This window comes from Triticum dicoccoides, chromosome 6B (genome assembly GCF_002162155.2).
Source record: "Triticum dicoccoides isolate Atlit2015 ecotype Zavitan chromosome 6B, WEW_v2.0, whole genome shotgun sequence".
NCBI classification, from domain to species: domain Eukaryota; kingdom Viridiplantae; phylum Streptophyta; class Magnoliopsida; order Poales; family Poaceae; genus Triticum; species Triticum dicoccoides.
Genome location: NC_041391.1, coordinates 716144518 through 716172183, shown reverse-complemented (window position 1 = coordinate 716172183; position 27666 = coordinate 716144518). Strand labels below are relative to the sequence as shown.

Genomic DNA, 27666 nt, shown 5'->3' with positions numbered 1-27666 from the left:
GCCTCTCGCCCCGTCGCCGCCCCGCCTCTCGCCCCATCGCCGTCCCGTCGCCGCCCCGCCTCTCGCCCCGTCGCCGCCCCGCCTCGGTTCGTTCTGCCTCGGTTCGTTGCAGCGGTGCCTCCAATCGCCGGACAGGCCCTCTCCTGAGCCTCGTTGCAGCGGTGCAACATGGACTTATAAGTCCCTGTAAACAAACATGTAGGGACTCAGGACTTATAAGTCCCTGTAAACAAACACGTAGGGACTTATGACTTATAAATTGGGACTTAAAAAAGTCCTAGAACTTATGAAACAAACAGGGCCTTAAACTTCTACTCCAGCAGGTCAGTGGCTGAAAATAATTGAACTAAAATTCACATGAGCTTGTTCCTTGGTTGGTTAGCGGGTACGAGAGCTTTAACCATTCGTTAAACAAATAATGAATTTCCATAGTAGGACATTTTACCAAGATCAAGAATTAAATGTGACACATCTAGCCAATGCAGTTCATTATTACAAAGAGAAAACACAAGCCAAGTACAACCAATGTTGCCTAGTTTGACTGAACTCCTGGGATGATTTTGAAGATGAATAACTACAGTATTCAGAGACAACAAATCTTCAAAAAAGGAAAATACACACACAAGTACATCACTAATCATCTCTATAAAGCTATAAGAACTACCTTATCCGGTTCTTACAGAAGTATGAAGGCCATCAAACTTCTCAGGATTGTCTTCGTACATAAAACTGAGATCCACCACAATTAAAGCATATACTCATCATCTCTGTTATGATACAAGAATTCACTTTGCTCATGACTAATCATCCCAATAAAGCTATAAGAGCCACTTATCCATTTCTTACAAATGTACGAAGCCTTCCAAACTTCTCAGCTCGTCTCAAGTACATACAATGGAGATCCTCCACAATAAAAGCATATAATTGTCATCTCGGTGAGAAATCATCACTTCACATAACATATGAATTCACTTTGCTTGCCCGCTAAGCACTGAAATGTAGTTTTGTCATGTGTTGTTCTCACTCTAATCTGCAGTTCTATTTTGCAACGTCAGCTAAAATGCTATATAGCATGTGACTAGGTCACAGGTTGTTGCATTTCATAGTTGCACATCGCCCCTGATATCTATCTTGCTAACGCGCATGATGAAGTGGTCCATTTCTTCATCCATAACGATGTAAGCTCTTGCTATCATTTCGGAAATGTTTGTTGGAAGCATCGTATCAGTTTTAATATAGGCTCGAAGCATAGATTTCTAGAGAGGCATGCTTGGTACGTTAAACTTTTAAAGAAGCTTAATATATCTACTTGCATCATCTGTGTTTCCTTTCTCCTCGAAGAATGATGCAATGGCCTCAACCAGTTTGAGTAGAGGTCTCCAATGGCAGCTATTCATTAAAGATAAAGCTTTCTTGATGGCATTGACAGCCTTGTCCATATGCCTACTCTGAACAAGTCCCTCAATCAATATCTCCCACGTCTTGTAGTTTGGTCGTGCACCTTTCTCCAGCATGTGCACATGAAGCTTCTCAGCCTTTTCAATCCACCCATTCCTCACATAAGCACCTCAAAGAACATTTGAAACCCGCACATCATGCTTCCCGCACTCTGCTTCCCTGATTCCAAAAATCCACTCAGCCCGGTCAATGTCGCCAACTTTTATCGAACATAAAATAGTAGTCTAGCAGCGGGGATTCTACCTAGGACATATTTACTAGCCTCCCACTATCTCATAACCCCATCACTGTCATCCAGACCCGCATAACATGTCATTACAAAATAATATCCTAAGCATTGTCTTGATGATAATTTTGTTTCAGCCTCCTAAGGCAAAGTCATGGCTTTACTATTCAGTCCATGCTTCTTGAAGATGTTAGCCAATGTACAGTATGTACTCCAACCAACCTAAATCATAACATCATTAACCATCTACTTGAAGACTGGTTGTACAGGCATAACATCAGAGACAGAACATATGCGTTCATCCAAAGGTTATATGAGAGAGCATTCCTGGGAATGTTGTTGCATTTCATCAGATCGATTACACTAAACACCTTCTCATACTCACATGTTGCAATATAGAGTTTCCTAATTTCATTGAACGAGTGAGGATCGACGGGTAGCCCAATGCTCTACAGGTTAGCCATAAAGGACTCTGCTTTCTGAACATTTCTATCAGCAACATAGCAATGGAGGAGAGGGAATGAGGCAACTTTCCTTGAAGCAGAGTTTGGTAATTTTTTGTAATATTCCTCAACTTGAGAAGTAGCATGCACTTTCGCAATCAAGTCCAGTCTAGCTGCATGGTCCAATGGTGATAGCTTAATACCTTTGTGTGAGTCCATCCATGATAAAATTTGTAGGACAAAAGAAGTTTGTTTAGGCTATGCCAATTGTAATCTTCAACTATAGCTTATATGAGGTTAAAACAATGATGAGTTGCCAATCCGTGGAAGTGCCAGGTTCCCAACTCAAGAGTTTTGACCAAACATTATGACGAGTTTGAATTGACCAGGTCTTCCTCTCGAAACCTGGAATATAAAGGGTCTGAAATTTCTACATAGTTGGGAGTAATTAGTTCTTCCTTTGCAATAATCCCACACAAAACCTCTTAATACTTGCTGCCAGTCAATGTAAACAGGGGAAAAAGGTGAAATTATTCGTAAGATGTAAAGCAACCACGGAGGAATGTCCAAACTAGGTTCCTCTTCATGCTATCTGATTTTTCAGTTCAAATGGCATTTGAGTTAGTGTCATTGTAGCCCTAAAAAAAGTTAGTGTCATTGTACAATGCAAATAGCTGGATGCTCGGTCAATGAAGAGCCTACAGATAAAATTAGAGTTTGAGCATGGAGGGGATTACTGGTTGAAGCTTCTCAACCCGAGTGCATGGCCGTAGCGGTGTGTGCGGCGGAGAAGGGAGATGGCACACTGGAGGTCCTGGGCTCCTCAGGCCATTGATTGATGGTGGCAGCCGCCGCTCACGTTGACCGGAGGTAGAGGAGGCTCCATGAGAGGTGGTCGCCCTCGCGCTCACCGGCGGTGGCCGTAGTATCGAAGGGGCAGGAGGAGAGGGCGGCGGGTTTAGGGTTCGGGCACGAGGAGATACCAAATTCAAGTCTGCAAACTATATTCAACAGATTCACATTGAATCCATTTATTTCTTTGATAAGAACTGAATAAGTTGGAGATTTCTCCTTGTAATTTATATACTTTAATGGAAATCTAAATAGTTTAGGATGAGGTTGTTGCTTATGTATCATGCTAGTCATTTTCCTTTGCAACCATGAATCTTAGATTGTAAGTTGCTTAGGCGTTGATGTGATTCTCCTATCATTGGGTTATAGATAGTTTCTTGAACGTATATTTCGGGATAAATGTCAGACCATTGAGGACTTATGGCATTGCATGACTAACAAGGTTATTGCGGGGTGCATTTTACCCATGTTTTTGCTTGCATTTGGCCAAACAAAATTTGAAGGAGATATTATCCTTTTTATTCTATATTATCCCCTTGCACCTAATTCATCTACACGTTCTAGCAAACGGTCATGCCAACGACTGGGCTTAGCTCGAATTATTTCGCATTCAAGATTTAGATACCAATATTAGTCCATCGTTCCTGATTCGCTTCAACATATTGTATTCATAGTTTGTTTATGGTTTTTGGGTTTGCCCATTGTTAGTTGTCTACCATGTCATTCTCGAAGCCGGTGCAATCATGGTGTTCTACTCATGTTGTCCACGTGTGCATGATTTCACATCAAATGTATGTAAACCAAAGTGAATCAATCATTCATGAACTCTGTAGTTTGAAGAGTTCAACAGGACAAACAATCACAACAAATGAGTTGGGTTTTCAACTACGTAATGCTTGTGCAGTTGTAAGATCTGGAGTGTGGATGCTATGGATGACATTTATGAGACTATATTTATGTGGGGCATAAGAACTCATTATGTTTTATACAATATTTTATTATAAAAAATTTATTCGACGGACTCATCAGAACCACAATTGCCAAAACCATTTTCCCATCGACTACCATGAATTTGGTTGGATGCACAAAAGTCCGTGCTAAGTGTTGATTGCTGGATTTATCAATGATTTTGGTGATTAATCAGTCATTCATGGTGTCTTCTATGGCTATGCCTATCAAAATCTTACCCCATGCAGAGACATAACAAATGATGCAAAGAGTTGGATTAGACAACTCCAAGGCATATAAGCATGATGGGAAATAAGTTGTTGATCCTTCGGGCTGAGAAGCCTAGCTCCTTATATAACACTTTGGTGGTAGACACAGACATGAAATCATTGGTTTTTTGGTAGGTGAATAGGTAATAACCCCTTGTCTACGAGGTTGGTCCGTGGCCAGAGAGATATTTATCAATTGTTCAAATAAACCATGTATATCTTGGGCTTTTAAAAAGGAGTTGTATTGCCCCTCTGAACTCTGTACCGAGATCTAGATGATGCACCTAGCCAACGCGGTTCACCATTGCATAATTCATGAAACAAAGTACAATAGTTGTCATTTCATCCGCAGATAGAATAAGCGCCCGTACTAGAGACAACATCGGCAACTTGTTGAACTCAAAGATACCGAAGCATAATAACTAGAATACATTTTGACTTAAAAGAGAGAAAATATATTACACATAATAACATACACGGAGCACCTCTATGACGCTATAAGAACCATCCCATCTAGATCTTCCAAAAGAATGAAGCCCTCCAAACTTCTCAAATTGGTCTCCTTGCTAGCAACAACAAAGGTCTGCGGGAATATAAGCATATCACCAACATCTCCGCTGAGATAACAACCACTTTTCATAAAAAAGGCCAACAATCACTTCAATCAAAATCTTGTCTACTAAGTATTGAAGCAAAATGGGGTTTTTTGGCCTAACATGCAATTTTATTTTAGCCATGTCAGCTGAATTTTTTTTATATGACTGGACTACTAGTATTTATAGTTACAGAATTTATGTGTCGGCTTTAACATATGCTCAAAGCACAAACTTCTAGAAGGCACACCTACCAAAGTAAAAAATTGCCCACCTTTTCCTCATATCATAATCTATGAAACCAACAGGATCATCCCCAACTTGTAGCGCCACGTGCAGCGGTGCCGACGTCCACCCCTCGTAGTGTCGTCTTGCACATGTTGGCTGCCTCCACGCGCTACCACGGGAACCATCCACTAGGGGATCCAAGAGAAACGCCGACACACGGGTCCTCTACTCTTTTTTTTGCAGGCAAATCAGAGAGCTTTTATTAAACAAAAGAGTTCCCCGGGAAATCAGCAAGGAGGTTGGTTACCAAGAAACTAGGAGTCTCCTCAAGCCAACATTCGTTCACATTCAAAGTGCATGCACGTTTAGCACAGAGATGCGCCGGTAAGTTTGCTGGCCTGTTTACATGTTGAATCTCAAAAACTGAAAAATCAACAACTAGCTCTCCTATTTCATCTAAGATAGGAGCCACAATTGAACGTGAATTGTGGCGAGTATGCCAGAATTGTACCAAGTCCTGGCAATCGATCGCCATTATCACATGCGAGAGGCCTCGAAGTTTTGCAAATAGAGCTCCTTCCCGCATCGATAAAGCTTCCATTGTTAATGGATCCGAGATATCAATGGTCCTCTACTCTTCTAGGAGTTTGATGGAATGTGAGAGAGTTAAAATACACCATGGATGTCTCAACTTGTCCAGTGTGGTCACTTTGGTATATAAACTTGTAAAATATATAAAACATGTGTCTAACTTGTCCGAGCGTTCAAATATGATGCCTCCGTCCGTCTGCACTGCCCGTATGACGCATTAGCATATCATGTGCCCATATGTCAGTAGCTGTTAGTAGAGAGTGCGCTGCGTGAGCTGCACGCAATGTTTTTCTAGAAAAACCTCTATGATTTATTTAATAATGAAGAAGAGCACTGGAGGAAGAGGAGTTTGCAAGTACAGAGGAAGGTGCTGGATTGGGTGAGTGCATGCCTGATCTTATTAGTGCCTCCCGATCGGACATACGAAAATTATTTTGGCTACGAACCAAAAAAACAACGAAAACACTAACGCCCATACGTGTAGGCGTTCTCAACTTGCCCACACGCCTGGTTGATCGTTGATTGTCTTTTGCACGAATCTTGACACGAAAAGGTGGATTTGGTGTGTCACGTAGAACGGGGCTAGTGTGTGGGCGTTGGAGAGTTTGCCCACACGCCCCGCATCACGTTGTTGCCAGCTGCGTTGTGTGGGCGAACTAGTTTCTGCCCACACAGCCACCACCTAGTCCATGCGCGTGTGGGCGAACTGATTTTCGCCCACACGACACTCCTACGTTGTGGATGGCAACTGCAGTTACGCGAACATGGCAACTAGGTAAAGCAACATGGCAACTGTTATTCTTTTGCTAGACGGCAACTGCAGTTGCGCGTACGTGGCAACCAGATAAACACACAGGGCAACTGCGATTAACTATACATGGCAACTATGGTTGGACCACACGTGGCAACTAAGTAAACACACAGGGCAACTACTGTTTGACCATGCGTTGCAAGTAGTAAATCACACACGGCAACTACGGTTTGATTACACGCGGCAACTACCATAAATTAGACATGGCAACTATAGTTAATCAAAACAGATAGAGTTGCCATGCTTTTACAACTACACTTGCCATCCCGGATAACTACATCTGCCAACCAGGATGACAACTCGTCATCCCACGGGTACCTAACGTAGCTGCGCTAGGACGTGTGGGCTTTTTTGCTTTGTGCCACACGCGCGGGATGGAGCTGAATAGTACTTGTTGGGCGTGTGGCACGAAGTAGCCGCGTCCACACGTGTGGGCAATTCTAATGTCCGCCCACACACAACCCGTGTGGGCTGCCTCCTACTCACACCACACACGGTGTGTGACCAGACCCTTTAACGCCCACACGTGTGGGCGTTATCGGCGTCCAAAAACAATAGCTCAATCGAGGCAATTTAAATTAATTTTCTGATTGTGGAGAAACACATGGAATTTTAAGAAAAAAATTCATCCATCGTGTACTTTTGCTTACAGCCAGCACCCTGATTAAGTTTGCTTATTTGTAGGATTCGGCGTATTATATATTGGCATGAATGAAGGTGGCAAGCTCTATTTAAGCAGGTTGGCGTTTCCTAAAGTTAGATAAAAGCTTGAGGTACGAGTAACAAGTCAGTTATAAATCCTAATAGACCAAGAACCACGAGAGCCGGCCTGGCTTGATGACAGCTCGCCTTGTAGCTAGCCCAAGGTAGTTGGGCAGATTCCTCTTGCAAAATGTCACTAGACCAAGTGGGATTCAGTGATCAACCAGCAAATGGTTTGACGATTCTTTGCCGTTGAGGGGGCGACCAACAGACTCAACCACACTTTTTTTTTCTAGAAAAAACTGACTAGAAAAGATTGATGCACGTTGGATCTGATAGAACCATAGGATCCACTAGGCTAGGTTTTCGGAGTAGATCGAGTTATCTGTAGTCTATCTATGATCTGTTTGTGTGTATACATTAGCATTCCGGCCACCGCTGGTTCGTCGATGAAGGTCTGCGCACGGGCAGCGAGGGTCGGTGTAGAGGTCGACGGTGAAGTGCGGCAGGGCGTTGTGGAGCTTCCCATCGCTGACCGGCTTTCCTCGATCGATGAGGTTAGGGAGGTGGGCAACGATTCTGTTTTGGCGTGCGTGCCCTAATGGCCCCCACCTCCCTCTTATAGCCGGCGCGACAGGGGCCCACAACCCAGTTGGGTTGGGCTCCCCCGATCAGGGAGCGAGTCAACGGTACAATGGGCCCAAAGGCCCATTGATGGAGAGATCAATACTAACATTCTCCCACTTGATCTTATCTTTCAATTTATAACTTTGTGCTTTGAAATAACTCTTTTCAAAGTACTCATTTCATCACAGATTAATGCATATGAGATGCCCTATCGCCACGGTCAATCCCCGATGGACTTGACACCTACAACACACCTCTCTGTTTTGAAATATATACATTAACTTTTGGGCCCTTTATTGTCCGGAAAACATAGACTATACCATAAACCATGTCGACTGTGTGTTCTCTGAACGCACTGGGCGGTAAACCAATTCATTAAGCAGATCTGCAAATACTTGTCTGTTGCTTTCATGCTCCAAGCATTTCAACATAATTTCGGACTTTCTCCTTAACAACGTATAACTTTGTATCAGTGTGTTTGGCACCACACTTGACTCGTTGTCATAGAAGCAAATTGCTTAATGGTTATTGCTGTCAACCATTATCAACTCCGGGTACATGTTTCTTTAACCTTTTTGCCTGTCTCTCAGCCTCATATCATGTTGTACATTATCTTTACATCATATTAATGATAATTGATTCATTCTTTAGAGTTTTTCTACACAAAAACTCCAAGTGTGAAAGTCAGCGATAATTGTGGATTTCGCTGTATATTTCACAAGTTCTATCTCTGTATTCACAACCTTTTGAGAGCGCTTGCTCCTTTTAGCACGAGGCCGATATTTTTTGACTCCATTCCAGTGATCTATATCTGGACTAGACATTGCTAAAACAACCCGGTTATGTGAACTGTGTCAGGGTAATGTTATACTTTTGCATTCATTAAGCTTCCAACAGCTGAAGCATATGGTACCATATTCATTTGGTCTATTTCGTATTGACTTTTGGAACACTAACGTTCCCAAAATCATTACCCTTTACTATAAGAACAGACGTAGGTTTTCTCGTTGATGAAGGTCTGCGCACGGGCAGCGAGGGTCGGTGTAGGGGTCGACGGTGAAGTGCGGCAGGGCGTTGTGGAGCTTCCCATCGCTGACCGGCTTTCCTCGATCGGTGAGGTTAGGGAGGTGGGCAACGATTCTGTTTTGGCGTGCGTGCCCTAGTGGCCCCCACCTCCCTCTTATAGCCGGCGCGACAGGGGCCCACAACCCAGTTGGGTTGGGCTCCCCCGATCAAGGAGCGAGTCAACGGTACAATGGGCCTTTGGGCCCATTGATGGAGAGATCAATACTAACAGGATCATCACATTTTTTTTGGGCACCAAAGAGAGGATCATGACAGCGGCATCATTGCACTGTTTCCCGAGCTAATAAGTAGTACGACTTTGGTTGGGATTTCTCTCGAGCGCACCCACGCCTCTTATCCTGACCATCGGTCTCCCATGAGATGCGTGCAACAGTCTGTCACTTTGCAGGTCATTTGCAGATGCATGGGCTGTTATGTCAGTCCATTATGATAATTTAGTATTTCCTGTCTTACGTTAGAGTGCTGGGTCCTGCGGTAGCCGTTGTAGCTGCCCACAGACCAACCACTGTTGTAGCTGCCTCACCTTATCACTTTTCGGTCAAAGCACCAGGTCCTTGTCTGTAATGAGTTTTTGGGGGTGTTTGTTTCTAGGGACTTTTTTGAGACTTTTTGCTAAAAATCCTTAGAAGCACCTCCTTGAGAGTCTTTTCCAAAAAGTCCCAGGGACTAGAAAAAGTCCTAGGACTAGAGAAACAAACACCACCTTTGTTTTGTAACCAAGCGAAGCAAAGGAAACACCTGTGGCACCCTTGGTAATCACGTCTCACGAACAGATTTATTTTCACGCGTCCCAAACAATAAGCGTCTGCTCACTATTTGTCGCTCACAATAAAAAAAATGAAAGGAAGAAAATAAATCCCACTGCTCAAATTGTTTATGACTCACGGGCAAACACGTTTGCCGTCTTGTCATAAGGTGGGAATCTGTCCCTCATCAACAGTGGTCTAGGAGTTGCATAAGGTTTTAAAATCTGGCATTGTTCCAGCATTGTTACTATTCAATTCAGTTGTAAAGTAGGCCAGCACGACTGAGCTCAATTCAGATCTCAAGGATGAGGACCATCGAACCAGCGGTCAAGATAAGATGTGTGCACACACTCGAGAGTAGTAAAACCGATCTCTTGTCCTTTGATTATTAAGAAGAATGTGTTGTTGCCGCGGCCTGCCTCTCGCTCTCTCTCTGCACCTCCCTCTCGCTCTCACTCTGCCACAACAAAGAAGAAGAAGGAAGTGGAAGAACAAGAAGCACACTGCCCGGTTTTTGCCCCGGCACACGTATGCCGCGGGCCGCACGAACGGCCGCTTGTATTTCCTGAGCACGAACTCAGCACGCGGCTACATGGCTTACAACGCAACTCCCCCGGTACAAACACACTCGAGGCCAGACTTTTTGTAGTCCCATGGCAGCGCAACTCCCATGTTACCCATGCGCACGACGCGCTCACCGTGGCCGCTGGTAACAAACCCGCTAACTACCTTCTGCATGCATGAGCTAACAACCACATCTAACAGCCACCAAGTTCCTGGCTACTCCCTCTGTCCTTTAAAGAGTGTACTTCTAATTTTGTTGGAGTGTCAAACTATCTCAAAGCTTGATCGAGTTTATGCAAAAATATATCAATATTTGTGAAACCAAATGGGTATACGATGAAAATATATTTTATCATGAATCTAAATCTACTCATTTGATGGTATAAATGTTGATGTACTATTGTATAAATACGGTCAAACATAAAACACTTTGACTTTCCAACAAAGTTGGAAGTACACTCTTTAAAGGACGGAGGGAGTAGCTAGCACCGGCTCTCACAACTACCCAGCGACACACACGCATACACGCCACCGTGCCACACAAGCATGCACACACACATGGGCATGGCTTGCTGCTAACATTCACGCCCCAAGCCATGACCTTGCACATGTCAGGCCCGTCGTCGACCGTCGCGCCATGGCCGTCGCACCGCGCCGCTGTGGCCTCCGCCACGCAGCACCCCACGTCCCGCGCTCCCATGCTCGTGTACATGACGCGCACGCACGCAGTCGCCACGGCCCGAGTTCAGCGCCCCGACGCGGTCAGTTCTCCGCTGCCTTCGTCACGCCACGCACTCCCCGGCTGGCGCCCCCGTCGCACTCGGACGCGAACGACGCGGCCGTCTCCAGTGCGGCGACGCGGTCACCTCCTCGGCGATCGATCCCGTGCTCCACACGCCCCCAGCTCGCGGCCTTGATCACGCACCAACGCGATCAACGCGAACGATCCAGCGTGCCCAGGAGCTCGGTCTTCTCCTCGCCGAGCCACGCCCTGCACGCCCGTACGCGCGCCCGCGGTCCCGACGCGTCCCGTGCGCACTCATAACACGCACCGGTCGCGCCCGGCTCGCCGCCGCGCTTATTGCCCTGCACCGCTGCGCCGTCCATGCCGCCATGCAGTGCCGCGCCGCCGCGCCACCACGCAGCGCCTCGGCGGCCTCTGCGGTCGCCGCACGTACGACGTCACCGCCCGCCGCCTCCACCACGCGCCATGGCAGCCACAGCGCCGCCCACCTCCATAGGCCGACACACGGTCCGGAGCTCCATCGCGCAGCCGCCGGCGAGCGCCGCCATCGCTGCCACGCTTTCGGCACAGCAAGCACGCCCAAAACACCAAGCTCATGATACCAATTGTTGGCGCCGCCTCCTTGCAGCGCCTCTCTTTTTCCTCCACTCTCAACTCTCTTGTGGTTTCTTTCGAGAACACACACACACACAGACGCACAATGGTGGAACTCAGGAACACACTCACACACGCATGTATCAAGGAAGAACACAAGCAGGCTTTGCCATAGGCTCTCTTCCTTGGCTATCCGAATGATAGTCACTAAGCGCGAAACAAAGGACCGGCGACCTCATTTACCTGCAGCTCTGCTTTGGTTCTTCGTTAAGACAGAGTTGCATCATCAGTGTCATACAGACATACAGCCAGTCTCTGTCACATCACATGGTAATCAGCAGGATTACATTCCCCATCCTAATCAAATCAATGGTTAACTACCAGCCGATTGAATCGAAAAAATCTTAACAAGAAATAGAGAAAGAAAGAAGAAGCAAGGAGGCATGGACCAGGGAGAAGAGAACTGCCGGATCCCGTAGCGACCAAGACGAACTCCGATGCGTCGGCGGTCGGGCCGCACTCTCTCCCCCTCGCAGACTCCACCCGCTCCTCGCCGCTGGGAACCTAGAAGCCACTCTATCGTCTGCTCGCGCTCTCCCCCGGTGGCCTAGCCTGGCCGCCGCCGACGAGCCCCGGCCATGCGGCCATGATCTTTGTTTGCACCTTCGCTGCGCCAGCCAGAGTGTGGTTTTGGGCCTTAATTTTTGGAGCTTCGAGCTGAGAGAGAGGCGTCATGGGCCTTTGTTTTGCAGCTGCACTAATAGCTTTTGGGTTACTAAAAACTGAAGGAGTCGACTGATGTTAAACCTAGGCCTGGCAGCCCGACCCGACGACCCAGCCCGAACCAGGCCAGGCCGGGTCGGGCTCGGGCCTGAAAATGTAGCCTGTTGCGTATGTCGGGCCGGGATCGGGCCTGGGAAATCAGGTAGTTTGCACGGTGGCCCGACTCAGCCTGGCCCGAAATTGCTCCTTTTTCTCCTCGGGCAGGGCTTGGGTTTAAATATGCGTTTTTTCTGCTGGGCCAAGCCGGGCTCAGGCCAAGACTTTGCAAGTCGGGCTTTGACAGGCCCGGCCCAAAACCCGGCCCAGCCCGGCGAATGCCCAGGTCTAACTATTGTGCACTCTCACCCATTCAATGAGTGTGTCTAAAAAAACCGTTCACCGTCACATGATCTACATTAACTTTTAAGGAAAACATAATCTGCATTAACAAAGGTGCCACAAGTTGCTGAAAAACAAAGAGCTGCCACAATGCCGAGGCGCATTAGCTGGCTATTGGGTGTTATGTTTGATTTAGCTAGGTGATTTCCCCGCGCGTTGCAGTGATGATTTAAAGATAAATTGAAAATGAATTATATATGAAGGAAATGATGTAAATCCAATGCTACTATCTTTAAACGAAGGAAGTGTTTGGTACTTGCAGTGTGTGTGAACAAAAATGTACGCATGTACCATTGACCATATCAGTTCAAACAATTTAACTGACACATCGACATCCTTTAGAAATAAAACATTTTAAACAATATCGAATGTACTACATATGTCTATTAACTATAGAATAGACATGTTGATGTGGTCTTTACATGGATGAAAAATACTGTTAGTGGATACTTATGTGGCACATTTGCTGAGTTGGATTGCTTGCATGTTGAAAAAAAGGAGTTATTGGTGATAAAGACATGATGTGGTCTGCATCGCAGGAAACTATTGTTAGTAGATGCACACATGACACACTTGGTGAGGCCGAAGGCTTGCATGTTAAGAGATTTAGAACCATGTGGTGAGGAACGGCACAGTGGCCTGGTTCTGCATTTAGGAAGAGCCCGACCACTCTCGCCAGCATGTTGTTGTGGGAGTGGGACACCATGGCTTGGCCTGTGCTTGTATTGCTGAGCCCTTGCACTCGCTGCTTACAATGACTACAAGATCACAAGCACTGTGAAATGTCTCCTTGTCTCACCTCACGCCCGCTTTAGTCGTTTTAATGTTAGCTCATGAGAAGCTAGTACTGGCTCTATAGCCAAATACGGCTCTTCATTCAGGGTTTACTTTATATATGCACTCTTAGGAAAATGTACGACAATCTAGGAATACACATGAGCGTACGGAAAGCTTGTAAAGATGGACATGTCCAAGCACAATATCACACATACCTCTAAACAAAATAAAATTACAACTTTGCCATCGCGATCTGCTATGTTGGACCGCCGCATTGCCTCCCTCCGATTACTGTCGCCTCCAAAACCTTAAGTGGGAAGAGACAAGAACTGACACCAACCAGACATGCGGTCTGGAGGATCCCCTTCCCGCCATGTATGTTTTCTCGATCGAAAGAGCCAGTTGCGGCAGGGCGAGGACACCGATGATGATTTCGCTCGAAGGCCAACGGTCAGAGAGGGCCCTGAAACACCTCCGACACCGGATCCGATCGATTCGTCCAATGAAGCTGCTTGTAGTCAAGCAACTTCCGTTTACTCGGCACTATAAACGATAGTGGATCGGAGTTATGTATATGCACCTACACTTGATGAGGAGCTAGGAACAAATAAAAGCTCCAATACTCGTCGACAAGATGGATGGTGTGTAGCACTAAAATGAGTTAGTGATTTGCCATTCGTTCTTTAATAGAACAAAGGGATTTTGGTGAAGTTGCACATCCACTACTCTAACCTAGTGAGCGTACTGTACTTATTTAATATCAATGGCTATGTATACAACAAAATATGTTAAATTGGCCACAATTGGTTGTGCCAAAATCTTCCTGAAGTCAAATTAGAGATTTACATTTCTGTTCGGATCCATTATCCCTTTTGAGGTTTCTATGACCCCATATAATTAAAAACTAATAAAAAATCTTGTTATCGAAGAAACTCCGACGCAAGAATTTCAATCTAGCTATGTGTTATCCACGAAAGAACAAAACAACTTGTCCAGAACATTACTTTCCTGTAAATCTGTATGAGAAAAATAGCTATCATGTGGCAATCCACCTTTTGAATGGATACCATCATATGAACTACTTGAGATAGATTTTATAAGTGCTCTATTTCGACTGTGCATGCTTGGCACTCTGAATCCGTAAGCAAGGCTGCAAAAGTTTAGCCTTGACAGCTCTACATCATAGATGACGTTGTGTAGCTGAGCTATTCCAGTCTTCTTCTCTATGGGTCGATGTCCTTTCTCATCTGAATCATGATTACAATATCTCACCCACTTGCTGAATTATGTCATTGTGCCACCTAATGCTTGCTTCAATCATTCCAATGATAGCTTTTTTTAGGCTTGTTCCAATCACACCTAGATGTACTAATTATTAATTAACAAGGCTTGTGAGATGCGACCTTTTTTTTCTTATTATTTCCTATTTTGTGTATATTCACCATAAGGAAAATATACAGAACAATAATAATACACAGGAAAATACAAGAAGGACTGAAAAAAGGGTATGTCTTGGCACAATAGCATGCTGACTCCAAATACAATGAATTGCAGCAAAGCCCCCAGGATCAACTCCCATGGACCGCTGCACCACCTACATCAATCCCAGCCACTGTCAAAGCCGTCGGAGAAGACGAGGACCAACATGTACCAATCAAAAAAGGTTTGGAGAAGCCTCTTCCGTCCATGTGCGTTTTGTAGACAGATGTAGCTGGTAGCCTCAATGCAACGACACCAATAACATTGTCGCTGGTCGACCAGGGAGGGCCCTGGAACACCTCCCGACTTGAACCCACTCGAATCAGCCGATGAAATGGCGCAGCCAAGCGACTCTAGTTTACTCTTGATTGGCGGAGGTATGACTACACCGCTAACAGCATTGATAACGGCAGTACGCAACAATAATGCTGATGCTGAGTAGACGCATCACATATGTTCTGGCAGATATAAGTCGCTCTGTTCCTAATGCCTCCCAAAGCTAACATATTTGTGATAGTCTACCTATGTGTCGTAACATATGTTTTGTATTACCCCGAAATACCACTTAACTTACACAAGAACGAGGTGAATTCTCTTGAGTACTACTTGATGTAAATGGCCTACATATGCACTCACATTTGATGAGTAAATTTTTCAGTCTGCTTGTGACTGGTCAATATATATATATGCACCAACACTTGATGGGGGGCTAGGAAGAAATAAATTCTCTAATAAATATTCCACGAGGTAGATGGTGTATAGCACTAAGACTAGCCACAGTGGAGAGTACCATACACATATCCCTAGACTATATTACTACCTTCATAGTGGGTAGTAACATAAGTGTGGTAACCTGCAAAGCTTCATTTATTAGGTTATAGACTCATATTGCATTCAAACATGTGACGTTACAGTAACTAGCTAAGTTACTCAAACTACCTCTCTCCTCATTAACTCATTTCCACATAAACAAATTTACTAAGTTGGACTCGATGTTACTGCTGAAGTTACTCCCATTGTGGCTAGTCTAAAGTGAGTTCCTTTCCGATTTGTAAGGCTTAAAGCATCTACACCCGGACTTGGCAAATCCAACCCCTCAAACGCCCACGGACGCGCCCGAGCGCGTCCACGGACAGTGACCGGTCACCCCTCAAAAAACGCATTCCACATCTGGATACCTCAAATTCAAATTATTACATGCAACGTAGCGATCTTTGACCAGAGCTCGTCTGGTTCCGCTCGCCCGGCTCAGCCCTGGCCATGTCCGGCAGCCGGCTGCGCTCCGCAGAGTGTTGGGCCGGCCACCGGAAAGGTAGGGTAGGGCATGCAACACGAGCTGGCTCACGGGACTCAAGGCATCGCCGTCTCCCATGCCCTACTCTTCCTCGTCGGAGACTGATAACCAACAAGTATAGGGGATCGCAACAGTTTTCGAGGGTAGAGTATTCAACCCAAATTTATTGATTCGACACAAGGGGAGCCAAAAAATATTCTCAAGTATTAGCAGTTGAGTTGTCAATTCAACCACACCTGGATAACTTAGTATCTACATCAAAGTATTTAGTAGCAAAGTAGTATGATAGTAATGGTAACAGTGCCAAAAGTAACGATAACAGTTTTGTAGTAATTATAACAGTAGCAACGGAAATGTAAATAAGCAAAGCACAATATGTGAAAAGCTCGTAGGCATTGGATCAGTGATGGATAATTATGTCGGATGCGATTCCTGATTTAATAGTTATAATATAGGGTGATACAAAACTAGCTCCAGTTCATCAATGTAATGTAGGCATATATTCCGAATATAGTCATACGTGCTTATGAAAAAGAACTAGCATGACATCTTTTATCCGAATATATTCTCAATGTAATAGAGTACCAGACCAAAGCATTAACACATAGTGAATACATGAACTCCTCAAACTATGGTCATCACCAAGAAGTATCCCGATTATTGTCACTTCGGGGTTGTCGGATCATAACACATAATAGGTGACTATAGACTTGCAAGATAGGATCAAGAACTCACATATATTCATGAAAACATAATAGGTTTAGATCTGAAATCATGGCACTCGGGCCCTAGTGACAAGCATTAAGCATAGCAAAGTCATAGCAACATCAATCTCGGAACATAGTGGATACTAGGGATCAAACCCTAACAAAACTAACTTAATTACATGGTAAATCTCATCCAACCCATCACCGTCCACCAAGCCTACGATGGAATTACTCACGCACGGCGGTGAGCATCATGAAATTGGTGATGAAGGATGGTTGATGATGATGACGGCGACGAATCCCCCTCTCCGGAGCCCCGAACGGACTCCAGATCAGCCCTCCCGAGAGAGATTAGGGCTTGGCGGGGGCTCCGTATCGTAAAACGCGATGAAACATTCTCTCTGATTTTTTTCTTCGTGAAATGGAATATATAGAGTTGGAGTTGAGGTCGGTGGAGCAGCAGGGGGCCCACGAGACAGAGGGCGCGCCCCCCACCCTCATGGACAGGGTATGGGCCACCTGGCCTTGATTCTTTCGCCAGTATTTTTTATATTTTTCAAAAGTTATCTCCGTGGATTTTCAGGTCATTTCGACAACTTTTGTTTTCTGCACAATAAATAACACCATGACAGTTCTGCTGAAAACAGCGTCAGTCTGGGTTAGTTTCATTCAAATCATGCAAGTTAGAGTCCAAAACAAGGGCAAAAGTGTTTGGAAAAATTGATACGTTGGAGACGTATCGACTCCCCCAAGCTTAAATCTTTACTTGCCCTTAAGCAATTCAGTTGATAAACTGAAAGTGACAAAGAAAAACTTTTACAAACTCTGTTTGCTCTTGTTGTTGTAAACCAGCATACAAGTTTTCAGCAAAGATTATGAACTAACTATATTCACAATAACACTTAGGTCTCATGTTTACTCATATCAATGGCATAATCAACTAGAGAGCAATAATAATAAATCTCGGATGACAACACTTTCTCAAAACAATCATAATATGATATAACAAGTTGGTATCTCGCTAGCCCTTTCTGAGACCGCAAAACATAAATGCAGAGCACCTTTAAAGATCAAGGATTGACTAAACATTGTAATTCATGGTAAAAGAGATCCAGTCAAGTCATACCCAATATAAACTAATAGTAATGCATGCAAATGACAGTGTGCTCTCCAGCGGGTGCTTTTTAATAAGAGGGTGATGACTCAACATAAAAGTAAATAGATAGACCCTTCACAGAGGGAAGCAGAGATTTGTAGAGGTGCCAGAGCTCGATTTTGAAATAGAGATGAATAACATTTTGAGCGGTATACTTTCACTGTCAACGCAACAACTATGAGATCTCGATATCTTCCATGCTACATACATTATAGGCGGTTCCCAAACAGAATGGTAAAGTTTATACTCCCCACCACCAACAAGCATCAATCCATGGCTTGCTCGAAACAACGAGTGCCTCCAACTAGCAACAGCCCTGGGGGAGTTTTGTTTAATTATTTTAATTTGCTTTGATCTTTTTGATCATGGGACTGGGCATCCCGGTTACCAGGCATTTTCTCGTGAATGAGGAGCGGAGTCCACTCCCCTTGAGAATAACCCACCTAGAATGGAAAATACAGACAACCCTAGTTGATACATGAGCTGCTCGAGCATACAAAACAGAATTTTATTGAAAGGTTTGGAGTTTGGCACATACAAATTTACTTGGAACGGCAGGTAAATACCGCATATAGGAAGGTATGGTGGACTCATATAGAATAACTTTGGGGTTTATGGAGTTTGGATGCACAAGCAGTATTCCCGCTTAGTACAAGTGAAGGCTACCAAGAGACTGGGGAGCGACCAACTGAGAGAGCGACAACAGTCATGAACATGCATTAAAATTAATCAACACCGACTGCAAGCATGAGTAGGATATAATCCACCATGAACATAAATATCATGAAGGCTATGTTGATTTGTTTTAACTACATGCGTGAACATGTGCCAAGTCAAGTCACTCGAATCATTCAAAGGAGGATACCACCCTATCATACCACATCACAACCATTTTAATAGCATGTTGGCATGCAAGGTAAACCATTATAAGCTCCTAGCTAATTAAGCATGGCATAAGCAACTATAATCTCTAATTGTCATTGCAAATATGTTTATTCATAATAAGCTGAATCAGGAACGATGAACTCATCATATTTACAAAAACAAAAGAGGTCGAGTTCATACCAGCTTCTCTTATCTAAATCGGTCCATCATATATCGTCATTATTGCCTTTCACTTGCACGACCGAATGGTGTGTATAATAATAATAGTGCACGTGCATTGGACTAAGCTGGAATCTGCAAGCATTCAACTCAAGGGAGAAGAAAAGGTAATATGGGCTCCAAGTTAAATCAACAATCATGCATATGAGAGCCACTAAACATTTTCATTATGGTCTTCTCCTCTCGACCCCCAAAAGTAAGAAAAGAAATAAAATTATTTACATAGGAAAGCTCCCAACAATTAAAAGAAGAACGAGAAATCTTTTTTGGTTTTCTTTTTAATTACTACTACAAGCATGGAAATTAAACTAACTAATTTTTTTTAATTTTCTTAAGGTTTGTCAAACACACAAGAAGAAAGCTAGAAAAATAAATTAAACTAGCATGGATAATGCAATGAAAGAGTATGAGCACCGACAACTAGAATAGTGTGTGAACATGAATGTAAAGTCGGTGTGAAATACGTACTCCCCCAAGCTTAGGCTTTTGGCCTAAGTTGGTCTATGCCCAAGGATCACGGCTACTCTCCCCGGTGTACTGAGGAGTGTCATCTGGATACCACTGGCTGGCGATCTCCTCCAGATCCCACTGATAACAGGATGGACGATAAGGGTCCAGTGGAGGTTCCAGCTCAGGCTCTGGAGCGGATGTCTGGCCTCGATGCGCGTACATAGCCTTCGGCAAGACAAGGTAATGACCTGCAGTTAAATCAAACAAAGAAGGCGCAGGCAGGGTAATAATCTCATTGTGTTTCTTATTAAATCTCAGGTTATACAGAAGCATCTTATCATCGTTGTCAACAATAAACTCATGCGCTACCATGCTCCTGTAATCCAAGAAGGTAAGAGGCAACAGTGTCTCCTCTTTCTCATCATGCCTAATAGGTATCTCGAAATGTTTAGCAAGGCGTGCAACATAGATACCTCCAAAGATGGGGCCCTTTGTACGGTTTAGGCTTAACTGTTTAGCAATAATGGCACCCATACTAAAAGTGTTGTCACTGAATAAGGCATGGAGCAGAATAATAATATCAGGAACACTGAAGTTTCCACTATTTCCACGACCAATTAAGCATCGACTAGCAAATATGGCAAAGTAGCGTAAAACAGGAAAATGTATGCTAGTGATTCCCGCATCGGAACCCTTCCTCGATTTCCCTACAGTAATATTATCTATGAAACCATCCACATCTTTACGATGTGGTTCATCTAAGCTACCCTCAAAGGATATTCTACAAGCCGCGCAAAAATTACGTAATGACATTTCCTTAGCCTCTTCATATAAATAAAAAGATACTGAAGGAGGTGAATTCTTATGATAATAGTAAAAGTATTGCATGAAAGTATTGGTAAGTAAGAGATAATGTTCGATCCGGTCGTGGAGGAAGTCGACGAGGCCCGCATTTTCAGCCAAAGAATAAAAGTCTTCATAAATCCCGGCCGCTCTCAAGAAATTATCACAAGGCCACTCACAAGGCCTTACTTTCGCTACGCGAGGAAGATTATACTTAGCCTTTTCTTTCTCCTTAGCTTGCTTATCCTTGTAGTTTTGGCTAGAAGAGCCCCTCAATAATCTCCTCATCATTTTCTGAAAATTTCTGAAAGTTGTAGTAACTTCAAAATAAAAGTGAATCAAACTAAACAAGATTGATAGCAACTACTCCCACGAGTGCCTAGAGCCTATATCATGCATTATAATTACTTGGGACCTCATAAATTTGACATGCAAGCTCAAAAACAGGGTCACTTATGCAGCAAAAATTTGCAATGAATAAAGCACTAGAAGAAAAACTAATTGGACCAATGGAGGACTCACATACCAAGAAACAATCTCCCAAAGCAGTTTTGTGAATGGAGCTTCGAGCAAGGAGATCGAAAATCACAGCAAAATGAGCTAGAACTCGTGCTTGAGCTGGATGGCGATTATTTTTGGGAGGAAGATGGAGTGTGTGGGTGCAGGAATAAGTGGAGTGGGGCCATCGTGGTCCCACGAGATAGGGGGTGCGCCCTGGACCCTCGTGGCCATGTGCTTGCCCCCCTGCTGTGTTCTCAGTGCCTAAAATCCTCAAATATTCCATAAAAATTCATACTAAATTTGCAGGGCATTTGGAGCACTTTTATTTTCGGGATATTTTTTATTGCATGGATAATTCAGAAAACAAACTTGTAATACTATGTTTGCTTTATTTATTCTAAATAATAGAAAGTAAAATGAGGGTACAGAAGGTTGTGCCTTCTAGTTTCATCAATCTCATGATCATCAAAAGGAATCCACTAACAAGGTTGATCAAGTCTTGTTAACAAACTCATTCCGAATAACATGGAACCGGAGAAATTTCAAATAACACTAGGTTACCTCAACGGGGATATGAACATCCCCAATAATAAAAATATCATATTTTTTCTTGATAGTAGGAAGAGGAAATTCAAAACTTCCAATAATGATAGTTGGAACTTTTCCAATAGAATTGATGCTATGAACTTGAGGTTGTTTCCTCGGAAAGTGTACCGTATGCTCATTACCATTAACATGAAAAGTGGCATTGCCTTTGTGGCAATCAATAACAGCCCCTACAGTATTAAAAAATGGTCTACCAAGGATAATCGACATACTATCGTCCTCGTGAATATCAAGAATAACAAAGTCCGTTAAGATAGTGGCATTTGCAACCACAACAGGCACATCCTCACAAATACCGACAGGTATAGCAGTTGATTTATCAGCCATTGGCAAAGATATTTCAGTAGGTGTTAACCTATTCAATTCAAGTCTACGATATAAAGAGAAAGGCAGAACAATAACACCTTAGCCATTGGCAAAGATATTTCAGTAGGTGTCAACTTATTCAATTCAAGTCTACGATATAAAGAGAGAGGCATAACACTAACACCGGCTCCAAGATCACATAGAGCAGTTTTAACATAGTTTCTTTTAATGGAGCATGGTATAGTTGGTACCCCTGGATCTCCAAGTTTCTTTGGTATTCCACCTTTAAAAGTATAATTAGCAAGCATGGTGGAAATTTCAGCTTCCGGTATCTTTCTTTTATTTGTAATGATACCCTTCATGTATTTAGCATAAGGATTTACTTTAAGCATATCAGTTAAGCGCATACGTAAGAAGATAGGTCTAATCATTTCAGCAAAGCGCTCAAAATCCTCATCATCCTTTGTCTTGGATGGCTTAGGAGGAAAGGGCATGGGTTTCTGAACCCATGGTTCTCTTTCTTTACCGTGCTTCCTAGCAACAAAGTCTCTCTTATCATAACGTTGATTCTTTGATTGTGGGTTATCAAGATCAACAGCAGGTTTAATCTCTACATCATTTTATTGCTAGGTTGAGCATCAACATAAACATTATCATTAAAATTATCACTAGGTTTATGTTCATCACCAGATTGTGTTTCAGCATCTGAAATAGAAATATCATTGGGATTCTCAGGTGTGTCTACAACAGGGTCACTAGAAGCATGCAAGGTCCTATCGTTTTTCTTTTTCTTCTTTTTAGAAGGACTAGGTGCATCTAAATTATTTCTCTGAGAATCATGCTCGATTCTCTTAGGGTGGCCTTCAGGATACAAAGGTTCCTGAGTCGTTCTACCAGTTCTAGTAGCCACTCTAATAGCAAAATCATGTTTATTATTTAATTCATCAAGCAAATCACTTTGAGCTTTACGTACTTGCTATGCTTGAGTGGTAACCATAGAAGCATATTTGCTAATGAGTTTAAGTTCACCTTTAACTTTAGCTATATAATCACTCAAGCGTCCAATCATGAAAGCATTACTCTTTAACTCTCTACCAACATAAGCATTAAAACTTTCTTGCCTAGCCATAAAGTCATCAAATTCATCTAAGCATTGGCTATGAAATTCAGTAGACGTGATTTCAACTTTATCATATCTATAGAGAGAATTTACCTTTACTACCTTTGTCGGGTTATCAAGACAATGTGTTTCTTCAACAGGCGGTATATTAAGACCATGTATTTCTTCAATAGGAGGTAAATTCTTAACATCTTCAGCTTTAATAGCTTTTTCTTTCATTGATTTCTTTGCTTCTTGCATATTTTCAGGACTGAGAAATAGAACACCCCTCTTTTTCGGACTTGGTTTAGAAATAGGTTCAGGAGTTGGCTCAATTGGCTCAGGAATTGGCTCAGGAAGAGTCCAATTATTTTCATTAGTCAACATATTATTCAATAACAATTCAGTTTGGTCGAGTGTTCTTTCCCTGAAAACACAACCAGCACAACTATCCAAGTGGTCCTTGGAAGCATCGATTAGTCCATTATAAAAGATATCAAGTATTTCATTTTTCTTAAGAGGATGATCAGGCAAAGCATTAAGTAATAGGAGAAGCCTCCCCCAAGCTTATGGGAGACTCTCTTCTTCGATTTGCACAAAATTATATATTTCCCGCAAGGCAGCTTGTTTCTGATGAACAGGGAAATATTTAGCAGAGAAGTAATAAATCATATCCTGGGGACTACGCACACAACCAGGATCAAGGGAATTAAACCAAGTTTTAGCATCACCCTTTAATGAGAATGGAAATATCTTAGGAATATAATAATAGCGAGACTTCTCATCATTAGTAAACAGGGTGGCTATATCATTTAACTTGGTAAGATGTGCCACAACAGTATCAGATTTATTGCCATAAAAAGGATCAGATTCAACCAAAGTAATTATTTCTGGATCAACAGAGAATTCATAATCCTTATCAGTAACAAAGATTGGTGAAGTAGCAAAAGCAGGGTCATATTTCATTCTAGCATTCAGAGTTTTCTGTTTAAGTTTAGCTAGTAATTTCTTAAGCTCAGATCTATTATTGCAAGCAAAAAGATCTCTAGCAGTTTCTCCATCCATAACATAACCCTCAGGAACAGTAGGCAATTCATATTTAGGGGGAGAACCTTCATCATCACTATCATCAATAATTTCATCTTCAATAATTTCATTCTCTCTAGCCCTAGCAAGTTGTTCATCAAGAAATTCACATAATGGCAAAGTAGTATCAAGCACAGAAGTAGTTTCATCATAAGCATCATGCATAGCAGAAGTGGCATCATCAATAACATGCGACATATCCGAATTCATAGCAGTAGAAGGTTTAGGTGTCGCAAGTTTACTTAAAATAGAAGGAGAATCTAGTGCAGAGCTAGATGGCAGTTCTTTATCTCCCCTCGTAGTTGAGGTAAAATCTTAGTTCTTTCGTCTTTCAAGTTCTTCATAGTGATCAGCAGATATAAATCCCAAGTGACTCAAAGAATAGAGCTATGCTCCCCGGCAACGGTGCCAGAAAATAGTCTTGATAACCCACAAGTATTGGGGATCGCAACAGTTTTCGAGGGTAGAGTATTCAACCCAAATTTATTCATTCGACACAAGGGAGCCAAAGAATATTCTCAAGTATTAGCAGTTGAGTTGTCAATTCAACCACACCTGGATAACTTAGTATCTGCAGCAGAGTATTTAGTAGCAAAGTAGTATGATAGTAATGGTAACAGTGGCAAAAGTAACGATAACAGTTTTGTAGTAATTGTAACAGTAGCAACGTAAAAGTAAATAAGCGAAGCACAATACGTGAAAAGCTCGTAGGCATTGGATCAGTGATGGATAATTTTGTCGGATGCGATTCCTCATGTAATAGTTATAACATAGGGTGACACGGAACTAGCTCCAGTTCATCAATGTAATGTAGGCATGTATTCCGAATATAGTCATACGTGCTTATGGAAAAGAGCTTGCATGACATCTTTTGTCCTACCCTCCCATGGCAATGGGGTACTAGTGGAAACTAAGGGATATTAAGGCCTCCTTTTAATAGAGTACCGGACCAAAGCAATAACACATAGTGAATACATGAACTCCTCAAACTACGGTCATCACCGAGAAGTATTCCGATTATTGTCACTTCGGGGTTGTCGGATCATAACACATAATAGGTGACTATAGACTTGAAAGATAGGATCAAGAACTCACATATATTCATGAAAACATAATAGGTTCAGATCTAAAATCATGGCACTCGGGCCCTAGTGACAAGCATTAAGCATAGCAAAGTCATAGCAACATCAATCTCAGAACATAGTGGATACTAGGGATCAAACCCTAACAAAACTAACTTAACTACATGGTAAATCTCATCCAACCCATCACCGTCCAGCAAGCCTATGATGGAATTACTCACGCACAACGGTGAGCATCATGAAATTGGTGATGGAGGATGGTTGATGATGACGACGGTGACGAATCCCCCTCTCCAGAGCCCCGGACGGACTCCAGATCAGCCCTCCCGAGAGAGATTAGGGCTTGGCGGCAGCTCCGTATCGTAAAACGCGATAAAACTTTCTCTCTAATTTTTTTCTTCGCGAAATGGAATATATAGAATTGGAGTTGAGGTCGGTGGAGCAACAGGGGGCCCACGAGACAGGGGGCGCGCCCAGGTGGAGGGGGTGCGCCCCCCACCCTCGTGGACAGGGTGTGGGCCCCCTGGCCTTGATTCTTTCGCCAGTATTTTTTATATTTTCCAAAAGTTATCTCCATGGATTTTCTGGTCATTCTGAGAACTTTTGTTTTCTGCACAATAAATAACACCATGGCAGTTCTACTGAAAACAGCGTCAGTCTGGGTTAGTTGCATTCAAATCATGCAAGTTAGAGTCCAAAACAAGGGCGAAAGTGTTTGGAAAAGTAGATACGTTGGAGACGTATCAGAGACCGGAACACGAACGGTGCCGGTGGACGTCAGATCGATGATGGATCCGTCCAAGGATGAGCCACCGACGTCCCACCATGATGCAGTTGCGGCGCCCGGACTGATGCACCATATGGGGCACCGGAGAATGCGACTACGCCTCGCCAACGTCCGCCGCCGCGAGGGCTGCCGCCGCTTCCATGCCCGGTGCCTTGCACGGCGTGCACGCCGTGCATGGCCCCGTGGGACATTGGTGCGTGCACAATATTGGCACGCCACCGGAGGGGTTGCGCATCCGCTAGCGCGTTCGGACACCAGATGGACCGCACTCCCTCCAGCGAGGCAGCTATGGCCGGCCTAGCCCGGATCCATGCCCCATTTGGATTCCCGACGGAAGGAGTCCGAGCGCAGCCGCCCATGGGCCTCTTCCCAGGCGCGGCGGAGCGCAAACCGGATGACCATCTCCTCCCCGAGGACGCGCGGGATGAGATTGTGGTCGACAGATCTGGAGGTGAAGGACTCGGAACCGCTGCCCGCCATGCCAAAGAGGACCGGAAGGAGCCGGAGATGACCTCGGGTGACGGAGGGGAGGGAGTGAAGTGGCTAGGGTTTGGTCCGGCGAGCAGATGGGGAGGATTTTATGTGGGGTCGGGTGGGCCAGCGTGGGCCGGGTCCGACATGGCGAGCGTGCCCGGGCGCCCCCATATCCGCTTCATATTTGGGCTATATAGGGGGGTGCCAGTTAGCCTGGGCATTTGAGGGCGATTTGTGGGGCCCGTCTGAGTTAAGAAATCATGACCGGACAGTGACCGGGCGGCCGCCTGGGCATATGAGGCGGGTTTGAGGGGTCCGGCTGTAGATGCTCTTATCTCAAGATTTAGGTTCTTTGTTTTATAAGTCTCAATTTGATTGTTCCCCATCACATGTTCAGATTTCAAGGTTCATAAAATCACTTCATGTAAGAATTAAGAGAAAATTGACCAATGCATGTATTTCATGCATGCATGCATTGCAACTAATGCATTGGTATTAAACATATTTTTCTTAGGAAAACGAGTGCATTAATTGAGTGCTTCTGCAAACTACAAAAATTATTACATCACTCACCATCTATCTTGGTTGGTGAAATTTTTTAATTGGGCCCTATAAACGGAAAAGGAAGTAGTATTCTACTAGGAGGCAGCTTAATGAGTCTAGAGGAGACACCGTACCAACAATAGTTGCATCGGCGGTTAGCTTGGTATTAATGACAATTTTCTTCTGTACGAGTCTTTGCCATTTTATTTTGTGTAATATTTAGTACTACATGAAGAAAGAACATGCGATAATAATAATGAGTTACGGCAACTCGGGGAATTGATAGGACAGACAAACATGCCACATGGATGCATCAACTCATATAATTAATTAAAGCAATTTAGATACATTGCGTTAAGATACAAAAGCGTTGTGGAAACTATGTCTAAACAATATGTGCAAGACCAACTTTTAGATACATATGTTGGCAATACCCTTATTTGATCTTCTCGCGGTCAATGCACCGACTCATTCGTTACTGTTTCAACCCATGGAGAAACTTCCCTATGCATGGGCTGAACTACCCGTCCAAGATACACAATGAGCACGTGATGACTTTGAACCTTGTGATACTCGACCACCGTCTCTATTTTTCAATGAGGGGAACCACACGACCCGTTTACATTCTACACCCTATATTTTTTAAAATAAAAGGGATGACTCCCCCGATTTCATTAGAGAAACCAGTGTCCTACTACAACCAAACACATCACATCCAGACCCCCCCC

At 43.7% G+C, this 27666-nt stretch overlaps 1 pseudogene; it reads right to left on the bottom strand.

Moving 5' to 3' along the window:
• Window positions 1-1100: 1100 nt before the first annotated feature.
• LOC119321638 lies at window positions 1101-10844 on the bottom strand (annotated as a pseudogene).
• Between the last annotated feature and the right edge of the window lie 16822 nt (window positions 10845-27666).